A 19086-nucleotide genomic window follows, 5' to 3' on the forward strand; every position below is an offset into this window, starting at 1 on the left:
TGACAAAGGTACTAATCTTTCACCTCCACATGAGTATGATGAATGTCTTGTCAATTTAAGTGCACCATGCAGTGAGCTACCCACTAATCACACCAGCTACTTTAGAGGACTACGTTGATGATTTGACTTTGCCATGTGATCAAACAATTTTGAGTGAACCCATTGAATTAACTATTGATGCAAAAGAATCAAGTGAATCAGGGAATAAATCAGATTTGGATCAAATATGTTTGAAAATAATTGTGCCAATGTTTAATCATTTTGATATGACCTCTAATCTTGCTGATGGTTCATCAATGTTGGGATGGTTTAATGATAAGCATTGTCAATCTTTTGATATGAATAAGAGCTTCACTTATATGTGCAAACTGAGTTGCAATATTTTCATGCCTTTGACTTCTTGTGATAATATATTGGCTTTACATTTCACGACTTTTGAAGGGTGCTCTTGTATAACTGTGTCACATGTGCACCAAATGAGATCAGTAAAAACGGATGCCATATACATATATAACATGTACACCTTGTCTCTTTTGTTAGCCAGATTTCAGATTAAGCAACGCCGAGGACGGCTTTGTTTTCAAGAAGGGGAGGTGATGTAGGGTGGAACCCTAGATGGCCGATCTTTCATGAAAGGAGCGGATCCCTATGAAGAACGCGATGAACACGAGGGGAAACACGAGGGGAACACGAGAGAAATCACTCAACCAACAAGAATAGATCACACATGCGCTAGATCGATGAACACAAAGGTGAGATACAAGATCCAAAGTCAACAACGGACGATACAAACGGTAACCGGTTCTTCTCCGTGAGGAGGTCTTGATGGGGGCCACCCAAGAGGGGGTCTTGAATCCAAAGGTGATCTTCTCCGAAGAGGGGCCGCAGTCTCTCTCGAGGAGGAGATCCGTAATGGATGAGCAAAACTCTATCTCAACTATGAGCTAAACCAATGCTAACCCTAGAAAGAGGAAGGGGATGGAGTATATATAGTCTAGGGGGTGAAGAGGTACATGGGCCTCGGCCCTTTACTGTGCGCAGACAGGCGGAGCTGGATGTCCGGGCGTCGGGCCGGATGTCCGGGGCTTCGGAAGGGGCCGGATGTCCGGGCTAGGGGGCCGGATGTCCGGGCTGACGACGAAAGCTTCTGTAGGTTCTGGTGCATGGCGCCGGATTTCCGGGCTTCTGGCGGGATGTCCGGGCTCGGGTCGGATGTCCAGGCTGGGGCCGGATGTCCGGGACCTGTAGATGTTGGGCGGCTAGGATGCGGCTGTAGTAGATGTCTCCAGCGGCCGGATGTCCGGGGCTGGGGCCGGATGTCCGGGCCCTAGAGCTGTCTTCTTCTCCTTCCGGCGGTTCTCTTCATCCGTGAACTTGGCGGCTTGTCCGTCTTCACGTGCATCCTCGGGAGGTTCCTCTTGACACCTAATCATGCATAGCATATCGGACTTAGGCAGTAGCCATGTCTCGAGTGGATCATATGTGATATCAGTAAGGAAGGAAGTCACCTCGTTCTCGAGAGCTCTAGCTCGTGCTCGTGTCATGGGTCCTCTTGGCTCTTGATGAGACGATGGTAGGTCCATGGGGATGATCGTAGGATGCTCCGCATCATCTCCCCTCCCTTGGGAAAGATCCGACCTCGGATCGAAATCCTCATCATCATGGTACGGTGAGAGATCTTTGATGTTGAAGATGTCGCTCACGGAATACTTGTCGCGTGGGATGTCGGTCTTGTATGCGTTGTTGTTGTAGCGTGCAAGCACCTTGAAGGGTCCATCCGCTCGGGGTAGTAGCTTGGACTTGCGTTCATTGGGGAAGCGGTCCTTGCGAAGGTGTAGCCACACAAGATCTCCAACTTGGAATATCATCGGTTGCTTGTTGACGTTGAGCTTGGTCGCGAGTCGTTGTACTTGGCGCTCGATGGTGTGCCTTGTATCTTCATGCATCTTCTTGAGGTAGTGGACTCGGGCACTCGCGTCCATGTTTGTGCGCTCTTGTAGCGGTAGAGGTAGAATGTCCAATGGTGATAATGGGTTGAAGCCATAGACGACCTCGAAGGGGGACTTGCTGGTAGTCGAATGTCTTGCACGATTGTAGGCGTACTCGATGATAGGTAGGCACTCCTCCCACTCCATGATGTTCTTCTTTATCAACACGCGTAGTAGAGTGGAGAGCGTGCGGTTCGTCACCTCCGTTTGGCCGTCGGTTTGTGGATGGTATGCCGAAGAGAACAAAAGCTTGATTCCGAGCTTGGCGCACAAGGTCTTCCAAAAGTAACTCAAGAACTTGACGTTGCGGTCCGAAACAATCGTCTTTGGCACTCCATGAAGGCGCAATATTTCCCTACAAAACAAATTTGCAACATGTGAAGCATCATCTGTCTTATTGCAAGGAATGAAATGAGCCATTTTGGAGAATCGGTCCACAACAACAAAAACGGAATCCTTGCCATTTCTAGTTCTAGGCAAACCAAGCACAAAATCCATGCTAATATCTTCCCATGGTTGATATGGAATTGGAAGTGGCATGTAAAGGCCATGAGATTGGGCTTTAAACTTAGCTTTGTGACATGTAGAGCATCGGTTGGTGAACCGATTGACGTCACGAAACATCTTGGGCCAAAAGTAGTTCTTGGAGAGCGTAGCAAATGTCTTGTCGCGTCCAAAGTGTCCCATTAGTCCTCCTCCATGGGATTCTTGCAAAAGTGACAAATGAAGAGAAGACTCGGGGATGCAAAGTTTGTTAGCTGTCATAAGATAACCGTCCTTGAGGTAGTATCGATCTCAAGAAGTATGCGTCAAACACTTGGCATAAGGAATAGCAAATGTAGGATCATGCTCATACAAGTCTTTTATGTGCTCAAAACTAATGACATTCAATTCAAGTTGAGTAACAAGCATGCATATACGGGAAAGTGCATCCGCCACAATATTTTCCTTACCTTTAATGTACTTGATGACATAAGGAAATGACTCAATAAATTCACTCCACTTAGCATGACGCTTGTTCAACTTAGTTTGACCCTTAAGGTATTTAAGCGTTTCATGGTCGGTATGGATGATGAACTCATGAGGGCGTAGCTAATGTTCCCATTCATGCAAAACTCGGACTAAAGCATATAGCTCTTTGTCATAGATGGGGTAATTGAGTTGCGCTCCGGAGAGTTTCTCACTAAAGTATGCAGTGGGGCGCTTCTCTTGCGTTAACACACATCCTATGCCATTACCACTAGCATCGCAATGAATTTCAAAAGGTTTGTCAAAGTTGGGTAATGCAAGCACGGGAGCATGAGTAAGCAAATTCTTAAGCTCATTGAAAGCGATGTCTTGGGATGTTCCCCAAACAAACGGTGCATTTTTCTTACTCAAAGCATGCAAAGGTGAAGTAATGGTGCTAAAATCCTTCACAAATCGACGGTAGAAACCGGCTAAACCAAGAAAACTACGCACTTGTTGCAAATTGGTTGGTTGGGGCCAAGTTTTAATAGCATTGATCTTAGATTCATCAACACGAACACCCTTAGAAGATACTACGAAACCCAAGAAAACAAGCTTATCAACACCAAAGAGGCATTTTTCCATATTAGCATAAAGTTGCTCTTTTCGAAGAGTTTGTAGCATGGTGCGAAGGTGGGTGACATGCTCTTTGAGAGATTTGCTAAACACAAGGATATCATCAAAGTAGACAACAAAAATTTCACCAATGTAAGGGCGGAACACGTAATGCATAAGACGTGTGAAAGTACCGGGTGCTTCCGATAAACCCATAGGCATGACTAACCACTCATATAGACCAAACTTGGTTTTGAAAGCTGTTTTCCATTCGTCACCCTCTTGTATGCGTATTTGATAGTAACCACTTTTTTAAGATCAAATTTGGAAAAGATAGTGGCACCGCTAAGTTCATCAAGCATATCATCAAGGCATGGAATGGGGTACCTATATCGAACGGTGATAGCATTGATAGGTCTACAATCGGAACACATGCGAAAGCTACCGTCTCGTTTTGGCACAAGAATGATCGGTACGGCACAAGGACTCAAACTTTCACGCACATGTCCATGGTCTATGAGATGCTTTACTTGCCTTTGTATTTCTTTGGTTTCTTCGGGGTTGACGCGGTATGGGGCCTTGTTTGGAAGTGGTGCTCCGGGGATGAGGTCGATTCGGTGCTCAATGCCTCGTAGTGGAGGTAGACCTGGAGGTAGCTCATCGGGGAAAACATCTTGGAATTCCTTCAATAAAGAAGATAACACTAAAGGTAGATCGTGAGAGGTGTTATTTTTTGGTGCCTCATCCTTGCACAATAGGACATAGTGTAGGACACTCGATGGGTTCTCACAGACTTCTCTCATCTCACGTTTGGTGGCAAATAGGACTAAGTTCTTCTTGTCGCTCATCGTGGAGGCACTCAATTTGGGCTTGTGGCGCTCACTCTCCTTATGGTGGTTCGCTCTCTCACTACTATCTCCACGATGGGTGTTGTGCTTGTCGGCGAGCACTTGGCTTGGAGACATAGGACGTAGCACAAACTCCTTCCCTTTCATCTTGAAGCTATAGTGATTTGTACGCCCATTGTGAATGACACCTCGGTCAAATTGCCATGGCCGTCCAAGAAGGAGGTGGCACACGGTCATCGGAAGGACATCACACTCCAAAGTGTCTTCATAGGCGCCGATCTTGAAAGAGACTTGTACTCTATGCTCGACTTGTATGGTGCCGGTGTCGCTTAGCCATTGAACCTTGTAGGGGTGCGGGTGCTTCGTCTTGACCAATTGGAGTTTGGAGCATAGTTCTTCACTCGCTAAGTTATGGCAACTCCCTCCGTCGATGATGACCTTGACAGACCTTCCATTGATGCCGGCCTTTGTGTGGAAAATATGGCATCTTTGATCTTCGTCTTGTTGATGTTGAAGAGTCAAGACCTTGGAGACAACAAGAGCGGGACTTGAATCTTCGTCGCAAAAGACTTGATCATCTTCGTCTTTGTTGTTCACTTGGCGGTGCATGACCACTTGCTCAAGGGCTTCCATTTCTCCTTCAGTCATTGAGTCATATGTTCCGTCGTCATTGAGGATCATGGTGCGCTTGTTTGTGCACTCGAAGGACTTGTGGCCTCGGTCTCCGCATGTGAAGCATTTGATGGAACTTGTCTTGATGGTCTCATCGGTTGGAGTAGATGATGATGAAGCTTTCAGCTTGAAGTTGCTTGTAGAAGGAGGACGACTTGAGCTTGTCGAAGCTTTCTTGTAACTTGACTTGTCGCCATTGCTTGTAGATGGCTTGGTTGAGGTAGAAGGTGTTGGAGTCGTCGAAGCTTGATTGTTGGAGAAGTCGTAGGACTTGGATGAGAACTTGGCATACTTGAAGTCGTCTTGTACTTGCCGTTCCGCTTTGGTAGCTTGATGCACTAGCTCGATGAGGTTCGAGTATGGTTGGAAGTCGGCAATCTTCTTGATAGGGTGATTGAGTCCATTCAAGAAACGTGCCATAGTTTGCTCATCATCTTCTTTGACATTGGCTCGTATCATGGCAATCTCCATTTCCTTGTAGTACTCTTCAACTCTCTTGGTTCCTTGCTTGAGTTGTTGGAGTTTCTTAAAGAGGTCGCGGTTGTAGTAGTTTGGCACGAATCGTGCTCTCATGACATCCTTCATTTGTGCCCAAGTGGTGATGGGTGGTTCACCTCTTGCCGCTCGGCGCTCAATGACTTGTTCCCACCAAATGAGGACGTAGTCTTGGAATTCAAGGGATGCCATTGCGATCTTCTTCTCTTCTTCATTGTTGTGCAAGCAGAAGATTTTGTCAACCTTCAATGCCCATGATATGTACTCTTCGGGGTCATTGCTTCCGGTAAACTTGGGCATGGTGAACTTTAGCTTGCCATATCGTTGCTCTTCATTGTGTTGGGGTCGGGGATGATGACGCCCATGTCGTTGAGGATTGACAATCTCATGTTGCTCTTGGCGAGGAGGGTTGTCTTCCTCATGTTGCTCTTGGCGAGGAGGGTTGTCTTCCTCATGTTGCTCTTGGCGAGGAGGGTTGTCTTCCTCATGTTGCTCTTGGCGAGGAGGGTTGTCGACCTCATGTTGCTCTTTGCGAAGAGGGGGCCCATTGTCTTCTTGCTCTTGATGGACTTGACGTTCTTGTCTCGCTTGAGGAGGAGCTTGTCGATCTTGACGAGGAGCTTGTCGATGCACACGTGCTTGGTAACTCCTTTCTTGAGCTTCGTCGCGAAGTGCTTCTTGATGTAGACGAGCTTGTCGGCCTCGATTGGCTATGGCACGACTTGAATCTTGAAGGGCACGTTGCGCCTCAAGTGCTTGAGCTTCACATAGAGGATTGTGCTTGTGCGAAAGCAGCTTGGTGTTGACGATGTCAATGTTCTTGAGAGTCGGTGTCATGTAGAGGATTGCTGTTAGCTTGACGGTCTTGACGCGCGGCACGACGAAGAGTATTCGATGTCGGTGTACTTGAACCGGAGAGGGTGTCGTCGGAGTGATGACTTGAGCGGCTCCGTCTTAAAGAGGACGAAGTTGTAGAAGAGCGAACCATCATGGTTTGGATATCTTCTTTGAGGGAACTCATGGATGTGTCGAAGTAGTCTCTTGTACGTTGCTCCGATTGTCGTAGGTCGGTGGCGAGATTGTCGATGTAGTCGCCCAAAGCAAGTTGTTCTTGATGCAAAGCTCGGTGTGCACCAAATAGTTGAGTCTTGGTGACGTAGGATGACATGTCGTCGTCTTGCTCCAAGAAGAGTGGGTTGGTAGGAGTACTTGTCCTATCCATCATTCCAAACAAAGATATGTGAGTGGGAGAAAAAGAAGAACCAATACCAAATGTACCTTGACCGATGTTGAAAATGGATCAAATATCACTCCAATGTGTAGCAAGGAAATAACACAATTGGTACCAATTCTTGTCGGTTTCTCACACCTACACAAGTAAAAGCTTATGATGGAGCTTGGTTAGGATGGTGGCACAAAATTTGATGCAACTGTAAGTGAGACTCAATAATGTTGGAAAAGATTCACAAATTTGCAAATGCAACAAGTAGACCAATAGCAAGATATGGTACACGGAAACACACACGCAAATAGATAATGTGGGGTTGGGCAACCAAGGATGAGCCAAAATATAGAATCCACAAAGATGCTCTTGTTGCAGAACACTAGAGAGATGCTAGCACGATTGCACAATAGGCGGATACGAACTTGTGCACAACCTACTAAGCAAAAATGCAACGACTTCTATCCCAAGTATGCTATATGTATGATGTTCCTATGCTTTGATCCAAGATGATCGAGTATGACAATCTTAATGTTGTATGATGCTATGGTTCTTGCTTATAAGCTCTTTGCTTATCTTTCCTCTTTTGCTTAAAAGCTTGTTTGGCTCTTTGTTGTTTGAGCTCTTTTGTCATGCAATGCTTCATGAACCAAGGTAGCAATTGTGTATGCGATGACAACTTTGTGACACAAGAGATGATACCAAGATATGCAACACGATGATGGTATGTATGCTATGGGAAGTATGATCACTAATGTGCACAAGTCACGTTGCCGGCAATACTCAAAGGCTAGTCTTGATGGGTAAGTGACGCAAAAGTAAGGCTATGGGGTTATCAATGCAAATGCAAGAGAGTATGATGATATCACGATACCAAGATGATATCAAGGCGAAGGTGATATCAAAGTGATGTAGCCATTCATAGTAGTCCTTGGCGAAGATGAGCGGTGGTGATGTTGATGTCGAACCGTACCTAGATAGCCGAAACACAATAGGACACGGAAAACCACAACTCAAATTCTCAAAGCAAAACGGGTCAAAATTGTCGGAGTTGGTAGCGGGAAAGGCTATGGTGGTGGTATGCGGAAGTGTATGTGGGCACCGGAACAAAATTTGGCGAGAGTTATGCGGGAAACGGAGTGGAGGATGGAAGTGATGCTGTCAGCGGCCGGATGTCCGGGTCGGGCCGGATGTCCGGGCTCGGGATCCGTGGACGAACTCGAAGAACACCGCATGGAGAGGTCAAATCCGGGGCAAAATTCGGAAGATTTTGTGGATGGAAATTGGGGACAAGTTGGGGGAAAGCTAGATCTACCTCCAACACACGAAATCCGCGGATCAAATCCAACAAAACTTCATCACACCAACAAATCACAAAAAAATTTGGGGCTATTTTTGTGGGGCAAATTTCGGATTAGGACGAAAAACAACAAAACCAAGCTAGAAAACAAAGAGAGGGGGCTCCGAAATCGTGATCAACGTGGCTCATGATACCAAGATGATGTAGGGTGGAACCCTAGATGGCCGATCTTTCACGAAAGGAGTGGATCCCTATGAAGAACGCGATGAACACGAGGGGATACACGAGGGATACACGAGGGGAGCATGAGAGAAATCACTCAACCAACAAGAATAGATCACACATGCGCTAGATCGATGAACACAAAGGTGAGATTCAAGATCCAAAGTCAACAACGGACGATACAAACGGTAACCAGTTCTTCTCCGTGAGGAGGTCTTGATGGGGGCCACCCAAGAGGGGGTCTTGAATCCAAGGTGATCTTCTCCGAAGAGGGGCCGCAGTCTCTGTCGAGGAGAAGATCCGTAATGGATGAGCAAAGCTCTATCTCAACTATGAGCTAAACCAATGCTAACCCTAGAAAGAGGAAGGGGATGGAGTATATATAGTCTAGGGGGCGAAGAGGTACATGGGCCTCGACCCTTTACTGTGCGCAGACTGGCGGAGTCGGATGTCCGGATGTCCGGGGCTTCGGGAGGGACCGGATGTCCGGGCTAGGGGGCCGAATGTCCGGGCTGACGGCGATAGCTTCTTTAGGTTTTGGTGCGTGGCGCCGGATTTCCGGGCTTTTGGTCGGATGTCCGGGCTGGGGCCGGATGTCCGTGGCCTGTAGATGTTGGGCAGCTGGGATGCGGCTGTAGTAGATGTCTCCAGCGGCCGGAGGTCCGGGGCTGGGGCCGGCTGTCCGGGCCCTGGAGCTGTCTTCTTCTCCTTCCGGCGGTTCTCTTCATCCGTGAACTTGGCAGCTTGTCCGTCTTCACGTCCATCCTCGGGAGGTTCCTCTTGACACCTAATCAGGCATAGCATATCGGACTTAGGTAGTAGCCATGTCTCGAGTGGATCATATGTGATATCAGTATGGAAGGAAGTCACCTCGTTCTCGAGAGCTCTAGCTCGTGCTCGTGTCATAGGTCCTCTTGGCTCTTGATGAGACGATGGTAGGTCCATGGGGATGATCGTAGCATGCTCCGCATCAGGAGGATGATCAGGACATGACTACCTTGGATACGACCAAAAATATTGCATACATGCATATTTGTCAGGTGATTTCTAGTGCAAACTATTCAATAATCTATTTATGTTATCCAGAACAAAAATACTTCACACACTTTTGTGTTTTGTCCAATTGCAGGTGTATGGGACGTTTGTACAATCCACATATGAAGATAAGGCAAAAGGAGAAGTTTAGGTTCTGTTCAAAAAGTCCTCTCACGTCACTTTTGGGCCAAGAGAAGATAGAGTCCAAGTCTCTCACGTTCTGGATTCAGATTCGGACTGTACGGACATACCTGACTTAAAATGCCAACAACTTTTTCATACGGACTCCGAATTAGTTGATTCTTTTTTTGTTGAAAAGTAGATTTCGTCCTGTTTCCAACCCAATTGGATTCACCTTTAAATTCGACCGGAGCTTTGAGATATGGACGAAACAATCTGACGCTGCAGCAGAATCCGAGTCAAACAACAAGTCCAAAGGTGTTGCATCACCTCCACTTGGGCCCATGAGCCTTGTACGACCTAGGGTTGGTTTTAGCCTGCCTTGGGACGTCCTCCCACCTTTTTGGCCGCCACCCCTTGCTCCTATATAAGTAGATCCATCTAGTAGCTTTTTCCTTGGGATTTGTTTAGTTAAAAGTTAGCCATTGCAACTTCGTGTACTTCGTTTGTGTCCAACGACCAGACCAAGACCGCTTACGGATCCCCACCTTTATCAATACTTCATCTATATTCGCAATATTCAGACTGCATTATCATATTCTTGCTTGTTCTTCGATTGCTTGCACGAATAGACCTTCGTGCTCAGGTTGATTGTGCTGCAGCGTGGTCAATAACCTCTCGGAGTTGGTTTAGCGATTGCTAAGCCACAACGTCGTGCACGTTTGTAGTCGGATCGTCAAAGTCCTCTCCACCAAATCGATAGTTATCATATCATCGAAAGACCGGGACCCTCGCCTCTATCACCGGATGTCCGGGCTATCGGGGGCGCTTCCGGAGCTCTCTAAGTAGGTGGAGGCCGGATGTCCGGGCCTTGGCCGGATGTCCGGCCGCTGTAGCTGCTGGCCCTTCTTCCTTCTTCCGTCTTCGCTTCCGCGCACGCTTGGCCTTGGTCCTCGGGTTCTTCATGGTCTCCTTGGGTGTACCTGAGTATGCACAAGGTCGGTGCTTGAGGTAGCATCCATGTCTTACATGCGGAAAGGGAAGATTCGGATAGGAGCGAGTTCACCTTAGGTCCAATGGCGTATACTTGAGGTCTCAACATGTGGGCACTTGGGGCTTGGGGAGTTGTCGTAGTGTACATGGGGATGATCGTAGGATGCTCTGCATCATCTCTCCTCCTTTGGGAAAGATCCGACCTCGGATCGAAAACCTCATCACCATGGAAACTGTTGTGATGGACGGACTTGTAGTTGGATGAAGTGGAAGACATGGCGCAATCCAAGTACTCCAATTAATAATTCTAGTATTTCGCAAATTCACATTTCATATCGAACAACTGTTTGCCAATTTCATATCGGGCACATAAATATATTTTAACATCACAGTACGATAGCTACCTGAAAACAGCACAGTACAACATATAGCTAGTTGAACTTCATAAGAACAATATATTCATTTCCCTAATCGAGATCATCCAGGCTCGTCTTATCCACCTCTGCTTTCAGTTCAGTAAGAACCTGTTTTGCACTGGCCAACTGGGAAAGTGCCTCCTCCTTCGCCAACACCATCTTAGCAAAGTGTGATTTAAAAAATCTGAGCTCATCCTCCACCTTCCTCTTTTTATCCCACATCTTCAAGTATTCTTCAGTGTTGACAACACTTTCTCTAAGCCTACCTCTGTTCTCTTCCTCATACATGCTCCAGAGCTTTGTTAAGCACATCTTCAAAGACTGTGGCCACTCTTGATCAACCCACTCTAAGTAAGAACACTTCCATTCTTCCTATAATATTTAAAACTAGATCAGTAACAATTGTAGGGGAAATGGGTTTATAGCAACATAGAAAATCACCAATACTTATTTCGAAAAACTAAAGAAACAGGTTAATTATGACATATCTTCTCAAAAAGAGCAATGTGCAAATGAATTAATTGCTACTAAGACAACAACAAAATTATGAAACATCAGAAGCTATAATCAGCTACAACAACGCTACAAGATCTTACTCATGTACTATAAATAACAAATTGAGCATTTTATGAGGAAGGTAAATATAACTACAACAGCATAGCGACAGTGTTTGGATGACAGCAAATTGATACTAACAGGTGTGTACATGCACAAATTTAGTAACATAGAACTAATAACACCACTATGTATGCCAGAACCGGTGTAAAGACAACTCTTGCTACATCTCGCACAGGTGCCTTGCACTGGCGAGCCGATGCAGCGGAAAAAATCAGGGACCCGGACTCCGGAGCACCTAGTTGCTCCAATGCCCAGTTCCTTCGTGCCATAAAGATTTAGTATTTTACTGCTTGACTGCTCGGATGTGTGGACCAAAGTTGGCTGCACAAGCTGCTGAAGCGGTGCCAAATAATTTTCTAATGGCACCGCTGATGAGATGGCGACATTTCTAGATACTAGGTACAAACTGTGACACCGTCTTAGGATGCGTTTGGTTGAAGGTGTGGTACGAATGGGTTGGGACCGTGATAGTGTGTGAATCACATCTAACAAATGATTTGTAACAACGAAAGAGGGTCTAACCTTCTCTGCAAATGTCAGAAACTTCCTCCCACTGTCCACAGATTCAAACACAACTAGCTTCACGCATGGAGATTGATGGTGACAACAAGCAGACAGATCTTCAGCCACCCCGCTCCATTCATTGCAATTGATTTTCCTAGGGAGCTACAAGAGGAAGAAATGACTTAAATCGACCTCCGGGTTAAAATCCTTCATTCCAAGTCATAGCCCGAGAGAGAGAAGAGAGGCATACCCGGGGTGGTGAAGGTGTCGTCGTCGTCGGAGGAGGAACCGCTGGAGAGGTCATTGAAGCAGGCCATGGCGACCCCGGTGGTAGGATGCGAGACGGCGAGAGCGAGGAAGCAAGCGAGGAAGCGGCTATAGCTTAGGAAGGAAGGAAGAAAGGAGGAAACAGGGGAAACGTGACTTGTGGTCGGGGATAAAAGGGGGTGGGGAAGGGGGGCGGGGGTAGATATTTCGGCCGTAGGCCAAATATTTCAAAATGTGGAGGGAAACTTTGCACGCGATGCCGTCAGACACCATTCACTTTGAACAATTGTGTGCATCACAAACGATTCTTCTGCTTTACGCGCATGGGATGAGTTTCATAATTCAAATTTTGGTGGAAATTTCCCCGAGTACGCCATTGCATAATTTAACATCGCTTGCTAATTTGGGCACACAAAAGAGGGTACAGCACACATACCACACTTACTGAATCGAGCAATTTTAGTAATTAAACAGAGCCAGTTGACGTAAAATTGCTCTAACAAAAGACCAGCATTAAAAACAAAGCCTAAGTACGCATAATTTTAACAATCCGCCACCGCGCCGGCCTATGCATCGCCCGTGTGAGATGAGACGTCAATGACTTGACCTGGCGACATACCACCATTGGTGGACTCCGTGTTCCCCCTGCTGAAGTCGACCGTGTCCTCGTACTCGTCCTCAGCGCCGCCCTCAAGGTTGTAGTACTCCACCGCCGATTCCTCGATGGACAGGCTCTTCTCTACCTCGACCTCGGCCACGCGCAACTCCTCCTCCCGGTGCTCGTCGATCTCCGCCGCCTCCTGCATCTCCAGCTCCCGCTCGGCGATCTCATGAGGAAGCAGGTCTCCATGGCCACCGCCACCTTTTCAGACATGGGTTGCATGCAGGATTCTGAGGTGGCCTGGAATATCTTGGCGTGTGCGTCCTCGATCTTGGCGTGGATGGCCTCGACCCAGGCCAGCGTGACATCGGCGGCATGGACGACAGCTCAAGCGCTCTCGGCGTTTGCAGCCGCCGTCGCAACAGCAGCTGCAGCCGTCTCGGCTGCTGCAGCTGCCCTGTCGGCTGCCACAGACGCCCTCTTAGTGGATGGGGCCGCGCTCAATGCGGATGCGGCGGCACTCTCGGCATAGGCGGCCGCGCTCTCGGTGCAGGCGGCGGCGCTCGGGGAGGACGCGGCCATCGTACGGGCCTTCGCGAAGTGTTTTCATGGCGTCATCTTGGCAAGAAGGGGGTGCGGGAATTGGTATCGGGATTCGTAGATTCGGGGGTTGCCGGCCCTGGAGCAGACGAGCAGGCGAAGCTTGAGGAAGACTTAAATAGACCCAGAAATTTTCATTGCAAACGGTTCCTACAAAAAAACTGTGTGTGATGTCGTGGATATTTTTTATTAGCTATGAAAGAAGAATTTGGACTAAAGTGGCAATGGATGGTGTTTTAAATGTACAAGAAAATTTGTAGTACTAATACAACTATCATGTCAAATTTTGGAAAAATTCAGGGGTCATTTGACCTTTTAAGACATTTAAGTGATTTTCTAGCCATTTAATGACCATAATTCAAATTTGAACTACATGTACGTGCAACAGCTAACCATAACGGTTTGAAAAGTCATATTTTGTGTACTTGTGTGTGATTCAATTCCATGTGCAGTAAATTGGAAGGAATTTTCAAATGTGTTGTTAGAGATACACATTTGAAGATAATTTCAACAAGCATAACAACACATACACATACCAAATCATATCCCTACCGTATGGATATGATCATCCAACACATATACATACCAATGAAAAGTCCATATGCAACATATATATCTAGCCAACATATCCAACAACAAGCATACAATGGTTTCATCCATACATACATATATAGGTAGCAAGTTTCACATTGTTCATCCTACAAAATCAAAACAAAAAGGAATCACAAGGAGAAGAGTAGACTCCATCAACGCAGGCTTCCTCATCGAAAGAAAATCTGCAAATTGGGAAAGAAGAAAGGTAGAAGAAGAAGAAATTTTCTTCTCTTTCTTTTTCTCCTCTGCTCTTCTTTATCTTCTTCTTCTTCTAACTAATGCCATTTTTATCTAACTTAGGTAATTATGCCATTAGGAAGAAAATAAGCTAAGTACGCATTTTTAAGCAAAACACTAGAGAAAATTTAAAATTTATCCTCATCACAACAAATGCGATGAAGATCGCAACAAAGGTAACAATGGATCCAACAGCATAATGATACCAAGCCTCATTATCAATGGCATATTTTCTAATCTTCTTAAGCTTCAAGCGCATTGCATCCATCTTTAAGCGCATTGCATCCATCTTTAAGCGCATTGCATTCATCTTCATCTTGTGATCATCGACGACATCGGCAACATACAACTCCAATGTCATCTTCTCTTCTTCAATTCTTTTAATTTTTCTTTCAAATACTCATTTTCTTTTTCAACTAAATTTAACTTCTCGACAAAAGGGTCGGTTTCAAATTCCGGTTCACATACATCCTAGATTAGAATATCTCTATGCCAACTTGATCGCCATAATTGTCATATGCGAAATGCAACAAATAGTTATAAAAGAGAATTTACCACATCCGAATCATAAAGCGGGCGAGGGCCGACAGGGACGGAAATCAAGACCATGGCACTATGTATTAGAAACAATCATACAAAGTAAGAAAATTATAGAAATAACTATATAAATCATACAATCATACAAGTAACTATATAAATGAAGTACAACATAAAAAATTGAATACCTAATAATAATCTAGATCGTTGGGTTCAATAAATGCTCGGGATCAATAAATGCATCATCATCATCACTATCAGTAATGACATGCTCATCATCATCATTAATAAATGCATCATCATGTGGAAGGTCACCTTTACGTAATCGGTCAAGCATTGACAGGTCTTCCACAACAGTAACCTCTTCTAGTTCAGTCTCTTCTTGTTCCGGCTCAGGGGTGAAGTCGGGTTCACTGTCGCTGTCTACTTTAATGTTCTGGGGTGAAGTAGAGCGGTTCTTAAAACGTTTTTTGGAAAGACATGTTTCTTGGAAGAATTCTCCTTCATATGTGTCTTGGTTAATGTGAGGTTCATAATCCTCTTCATTGGGGGGAGGTGGTTTAACACGTGGCGGCACTTCATAAACGACATCCCAACCATTGAGATTTGGATCACTTTGACAGGCCCACGATAGATAGAAAACTTGGGTTGCTTGTTGAGCCATAATATAGACATCGCGAACATCCAAATGGGTGCTTTGTTTGATTACCACTAGCCCTAAGTGTTCATGAGTCCTTCTAGTCTCCTTCGGCTGGAACCAATAACATTTGAAGACTATGACGTTTGGTGGGTTTGCACCATAGAATTGAAGTTCATAAATTGCTTCAACTCTCCCATAATACTCGGTATGTCCTTCGCCGATAGCAGAGACACAACAATTTGTAGATTTTCGGTCGGCCATAGATAGCCCTTTGCCATAGGTATGAAAGCGATACTCGTTGATGTCGTATTTGTCAAATGAACGGACCTTAAAGTCAAAACCATTAGCGACTTGTCTCAATTCTGCGTCCATTAACTCTGAATTAGCCTACAAGTTTAATACGAAAGGGATTGTTGCATTAGCCACAAATTAGACGAAGAAATGAAATGGTCTAGTGGAAATTACCGTCTGTTTGAACCAAGAGATGAAACCGGGATAGCCGCCTCCATGCTTTGCCAGAAGCTCATACTCTTCGATGGAATCCTTTTGGATCACTGCTCCATACGAGAATTTGGCGACATATCGACTGTATCAAATTTATCCGGGAATAAGAGCAGTTCAAAGGAATTAGAAGTTGTGAAACAATGTACCGAGAACTTACTCGATGTACGGCCGCACTTCTGTTAGGTTGGTGAAGATATACAACGAAATGATCTGCCATTCTTCGAAATCCAACGTTAAGGAATTAGAAGCACCGGCTGGTGCGAGATCCCCTTTGAATAGGCCGAGGTTCGATCCACCCTTTTTAGGGTTGTCAGCATTGTACCGAGGTTTTGGATTATGCAAATGACGATTTTTGGCTTCGTAGTGTGCTGTCACGAAGTTTGCCACCTCCTCAGTAATGAATGCCTCGGCCATCGATGTTTCAATTCTACGTCTATTTTTACATATTGCTTGTAGCGTCTTCTACATCCTCTCAGTTGTGTAGCACCAACGATTTTGCATGGGCCCCCCAATCTTGCCTCGGTTGGGAGATGCAAAATCAAGTGCCGCATTCGATTAAAGAAGCCCGGCGGAAAGATCTTCTCTAACTTGCAGATCAACTCCGGCGCCAACTCTTCCATTTCTTCTAGCAGGCCAGGCGATAGTTCTTTTGCACAAAGAACATGGAAGAAATAGCTCAGCTCTGCCAGTACTAGCCATTCATCCTCAGGGATGAATCCACGCAACATCACCGGCATTACCCGCTCAATCCATATGACCAAATATCTTCAATTTACCAAGACTCGCTCCCCTCTTTAGATTCGCTGCATACCCATCGGGGAACGTCAACTGCTGTTGCACCCACAAGATAATTTCGCTCATAGCTGGCCTTCCATGATTGAACCATGCCTTTGGCTTCGTCCAGTTTTGCTTTCCTTTCGGTTCTTTCATGTTTTGTAACGGCCTATCACATAGTGCCTCCAGATCGACTCTAGCCTTAGTATTATCCTTTGACTTCCCATCTATGCCGAACAATGTACCAAAAAGTGCCTCAGCGATATTGTTCTCAGTGTGCATCACGTCGATGTTGTGTGGGCAAAGGAGGTCTCTGAAGTAAGGCAGATCCCACAAGCATGTCTTGTGAGTCCAGGCATGTTTCAAATTATACCCCTTGAAATACCCTGGACGCTCTGGATTTGGCTCGAGAGGGTTTTACTGATCCAGGGTCTCTTGGCCTGTCAACGCAGGTGGTGCAGAGTTTTTGACAACTCTACCTCTGATGAAGTTCTTCTTGTCTTTCTTGAACTTATGGCGAGGATCCAGGAACTATCTATGCATGTCGAAGCAAGAAAACTTGCGACCAACCTCAAGCCAATGAAACTCAAGAGCTCCCTTGCATGTGGGGCACGGGAACCTTCCATGCACACACCAACCAATGAATAGCGCATACGTCAGCAAGTCATGAGTTGAGTACATGTACGAGGCACACATTATGAAGTTCTGTTTGCTAAAGGCGTCGTATGTCTTGAACCCATTATCCTAGGCTTCTTACAATTCGTCCTTCAGCGGCTGCATGTACACATTCATATTCTTCCCTGGATAGTTGGGCCTTGGAAATTATCAACGTCAGGAAAATGTTCTTTCTTTGCATAATCTGTCCGAGGGGAGATTGAGTGGAAAGACAAATACGGGCCAACAACTGTATTGGGCTGCTGTCAGACCAAACACACTAAACCCATCCGTGCTGATGCCGACTCGAGGATGCCTCAGATCTGCAGCTTTGTCATCATTTAATGCATCGAAGCTCTTCCATGCTTCACCGTCCGATGTGTGCACCATCATCAGCTTCCCATCTGCATCTAGTTGGGTTCTTTTGCCCATTTTGTGCCATGTCATCTGTCTGGCCGTCTCTTCGACCATGAAAAGACGTTGAAGTCTTGGTACAATTGGCATATACCGAAGAACACTAACAGGGATTTTGGTCTGCGTCTTCTCACCCATACCGTTGTCTACCACAACATACCTGGATGCCTTCCAAATGGGACAATAGTACAAGTCTGCATACTGAAGCCTTAATAAGGCACATCCTTTCTCACAGGCATGTATCTTCTCATAGGGCATCTTAAGAGCACGGGGGATTTTGTCTAACTGGTACAGGTTTGTAGGTAGTACATGGCCTTTGGGTAGAAAACGTCCAAGTACTGTCATCATTGCATCGTAGCATTCTCTGCCCAAGTTGAATTGAGCCTTCAGAGCCATTATTTGTGACATGGCATCTAGCTGACAAAGCTCAGTGTGCTCGTGGAGAGGACATTTTGAAGACTCCAACATTTCATTGAAGGCCTTTGCAGATTCCTCCATTTCATCGTCCGAGTCCGAGCATCATCAAAGTCTTGCACCATGTCTTGCATCCTGGTACCATGCTCGTCGGTGCAACGATGAAGCGCCTCAGCTTTGGCACGTTGGGCAGATGTAACATCCCAAATTTTCAATATGGAATGTTATATATAGATCATTCTTGCATATCATATTTTATTTCATTTTGTTTTGCGATCCTGGAAATTCCACGCACCTCAAGGACCCACGGAGAGAGTTGGGGATTTCGTTATTTTCATATTTGGGTTTTCTCAAATTTTGAAATAGGATCATTAGTTTTAATTATTTTTCTCTCCGAAAATATTTCATATCAAAATATATGAGAGGAGATAATATGACTTCTCCACAAATAATGAAATATTGGAGGAAAAATATTAAAAACAAATATTTGATTTTATTTGGATTTTATTTGATTTTATTTGAATTAGGAAAATGCGCGTTTTTCAAAATTGCATTTTTGGCCCAAATAAATGTTCATCTTGTCCGGCTTATTTTTAGAAGCTGGGGAAAATTTATTTCGGGATATTTGGAGTCCGTTTAGGATTTCTTTTCTTACTTTTTCTGCACGTCCGATTTTTTTTAAAAAAATCGCGAACCGCCTTACCGGCCGTGTCCGACCCGGACACCTCAGCCCGGCCGGCCTTATAAGCCGCGGCCCGACCCCACCGCCAGCCCAAGTCGCCGTCGCCACCTAACCCTAACCCTAACCGATCCGAGCCGCCGCCGCCGGATCCGCCGCCGCCGTCGCCGACACC

The sequence above is a fragment of the Triticum aestivum genome, chromosome 3D (assembly GCF_018294505.1).
Source record: "Triticum aestivum cultivar Chinese Spring chromosome 3D, IWGSC CS RefSeq v2.1, whole genome shotgun sequence".
NCBI lineage: Eukaryota > Viridiplantae > Streptophyta > Magnoliopsida > Poales > Poaceae > Triticum > Triticum aestivum.